The sequence below is a fragment of the Vombatus ursinus genome, unplaced genomic scaffold (assembly GCF_900497805.2).
Source record: "Vombatus ursinus unplaced genomic scaffold, bare-nosed wombat genome assembly UNPS02014798.1, whole genome shotgun sequence".
In the NCBI taxonomy this organism is placed as follows: Eukaryota; Metazoa; Chordata; class Mammalia; order Diprotodontia; family Vombatidae; genus Vombatus; species Vombatus ursinus.
The window spans coordinates 49,124,931-49,128,235 of record NW_020954576.1 but is presented as its reverse complement, the minus strand read 5'-3'; the positions used below and the strand labels follow the sequence as shown (position 1 = coordinate 49,128,235).

The 3,305-nt window shown below is 38.7% G+C and overlaps 1 pseudogene; it reads left to right on the top strand.

The window, feature by feature from the left end:
• The first annotated feature begins 1,632 nt into the window (after positions 1-1,632).
• Positions 1,633-2,142, top strand: LOC114049616 (annotated as a pseudogene).
• The last annotated feature ends 1,163 nt before the right edge of the window (positions 2,143-3,305 follow it).

Genomic DNA, 3,305 nt, shown 5'->3' with positions numbered 1-3,305 from the left:
ACTTCGTAAACCATAAAATAATGTATAAAGGTAAGCCCAAATTATTATTCCTCAAGTCCAGTCATTCAATCAGTTTCAAATCCACTGTTACTGTTAGGTCTTTGCAAGGTCTGCTCAATAGTCCAACCAACGGGATTCTGTATTTTGTGTAGACCCTTCCAGAGGGTCAAGGGCAAAGTCTATTAACTAATGAGATTTTGTATTTTTGGTTTTGCTTCACCTGTATTGTCCAGATATCAAGCACTCTATGGCCCTGTAGGAAGGGGGCATCTCAGTTCGTGAAGACCTGAGGTCCTCTTCATTAGAGCAGGGCTGTGGACCCTTTAATAAAGTGACATCATCTTAGAGCTCTCCCTCAGTGGTTTTTCTTGCAGATAGGACAATTTTAGAATCCCCACAACCAAAGTCAGTATCCAGGGCATCATCAGTGCTACTCAGAACTGGTCCAGGGAATCAGACCCTAGGCTTTCAGCTAGCAAAAACTTATCTGATCCTTTATCTCCTATTAAAGAGCCCAAACCTCCTGGCTTGCTTGGCTGAGGTGATTCTTTGAGTTCAGAGATTTGTCCTCTTCTGATCTCTACTTACCTGTCCTCCCACTTCTGACAATACACTATCTCTATGTGACTTTCTCTAGTTTCCACTTAATTATTTCTACCGATTGTCTCCTCTCTTCAGAATATATGCATGTATTTTCTGCTGTTTATTTGCAAAGTAAACTACAGTTTTTTTCATAATATAATTTGTAGTACTTCAACAGTATTCAGTGTTCTTTTTTCCTGCCCCAAATACATGAAGACAGAAGCCCTCACATTAAAAAAAATATACCAGGGTAGGGTAATTTGATATAAATAATCCACCCAGATTCCCAGGCTAGGTGACTCCTACACTTCCTGAACTTTTCTAAAGCCTCCCCAGACTGATGTAGCCTGTCAGTTCTGATTTGTGCTGGACCAGGGGAGGCAATTCTACCTTTCCTTGGGACTTTAGACAAGATTAATTTCCTGTCATCTCTCTTCACCAGGCTGATTTTGGGGTTGCCCACCTGGGCTCTCTGCCCTAAATTCATTGGGCTTTTCTTCTCATGTTGGTCTCTCAACCAATGAGAAAGTTTCCTAATGGCAAGGCAAGCTGATGATGCTTTACCCATTCTTCGATGGATCTGCAATTTTATTGATACTTTTGGTATCAAAGATACCATTGATTCCTCCCCAATGGGGCAGATCATGATCTGTCCACACTTTATTGTGACTGTTGCATGTATGTCTTACAGACACTGCTAATCCACCCAAAATGCTAGAGCCTTCCTTTAAACCTTTTGATATTACACAGATAATCATAGTTAACATTTATATAATACTTTCCTGGGGTAGCTAGGTGGCACAGTGGATAGAGCGCTGGGTCTAAAGTCAGGAAGACTTAACTTTCTGAGTTCAAATCTGGCTTCAGACACTTAGTTGCTGTGTGACTCTAGGCAAGTCACTTAACCCCATTTGCCTCAGTTTCCTCATCTGTAAAATGAACTGGAGAAAAAAATGGCAAACCACCAAGAAAACCCCAAATGGAGTCACAAAGAATCAGGCACGACTGAAAAACAACTGAATACCAGTCCTCTGGCTCCGGCTCGGGGCGATGCTGGAGCCATTGGAGGGCACCTTGGCCCCAGCCTCTCAGCCTCTGGCAGAGGCCCAAAGGAGGGCCTACTGAGAAAGCTTTCACCAACACCAAGGAGGACTGGCTGAAGGAAAGGGAATGGCCTATTTTGCCAAAGAAGTTTGACTTACTAAAAAATATAAAGAAATTCTAGCACAAAGATTACTGTTACTTCAAGACCTGGAGAATGATCACAGTGGCCAGAAGACTGAAAAAAAAAGGTATCTCACATAAAAGCAAACTAAGCTAGCCTATAAAAGGAATCAGAGCCTTTTAAACGATATAAGAACACTAGAAGAGAAACTTGAAAAAAAGGTACATTTACAGTCATATCCTGAAATGGTCAGTCTTCAGACTCTCTATTGGGTGTTAGTAGAGGAACAGTCCCCGAAGTGAGAGCAGTTTCTTTTAGGAAGAACACACTGTCCCATTGGTGTTAGATATCAAAATCAAGCAGGAAATGACACCAAAGATGCTACAGAGAGATAACCGCAATAAAGATATAATATCTCCTTGGAGCTCTGATTTAGAGCACCTGCTCAGAAAATTAAAACTTATCTGGGCATTGTATAAATTCAAAGGAATTTGTTCCTCTAAGAGAGTATATTAATGTATATTTTGTTACCTATCTATTTGACAGTAGGGAGAATTTTTAAATTTGCTGGAAGGTTTGTTAAACCAGGATTGAAATATATTACAGTGTTTTGAAGAAATGATGGGAATTATTTTTACTTTTAACCTGTAATTTCATCAGACTTTTAGGGATGTAAAAGAAAATTTTGAAAGATGAATTGAATTAAATAAATGGTTAAAATGTGAAAAAAAGACAGATGAACAACAACAAATTATTATTTACAAAACACTTTACATCTGTGTAGTGGATAGAATGCTAGACTCAGAGTCAGGAAGACCTTTAAAATCTGACCTCAGATAATTACTAGTTCTGTGATCCTGGGCAAGTCACTTAACCACTTTCTGCCTCAGGCTCCTTATCTGTAAAATGGGAATAATAGCACCTACCTCCCAGAATTGTTGTGAGGATCAAATGAGATAATAATTATAAACTGCTTTGTAAATCTTAAAGTGGTATATATATATATATGTATATACACACACACACATACATACACACATATATGTATATATGTGTATGTGTGTGTGTATATACGTATATGCTAGTTGTTGTTATTTCATTTGAGTACCACAAACATCTTATTAGGGAGATGCTATTATTAGAAGCAATTAAGTAGATAAGTGTAGTGAATAAATCACAGGATGTGGAGGCAGGAGTACAGAGTTCAAATCCTGTCTCAAATATTTGCTATGTGACACTGGGAAAATCATGTTCTCTCAGCCTCAGTTTCCTCATCTGTAAGACAGGGAAAATAAATAGCACCTACCTCATAGTGTTGTTGTGAGGATCAAATGAGTTAATACATGTAAAGCACTCAGTAAGTTTTAAAAATGATATATAGATGTTAGCTGTTATTATTCTCATTTTACAGATGAGGAAACAGAATGAAAGAGGTCAAATGACTTGCCCAGGATCATACAGCTAGTAAGTAACTTGTTTGAGAAGGGATTCTAATTCAGCAAGTCCCAGGTTCTATCCACTTCTCCATGTAGCTACCTCTTCATGCTAACGGAGCACT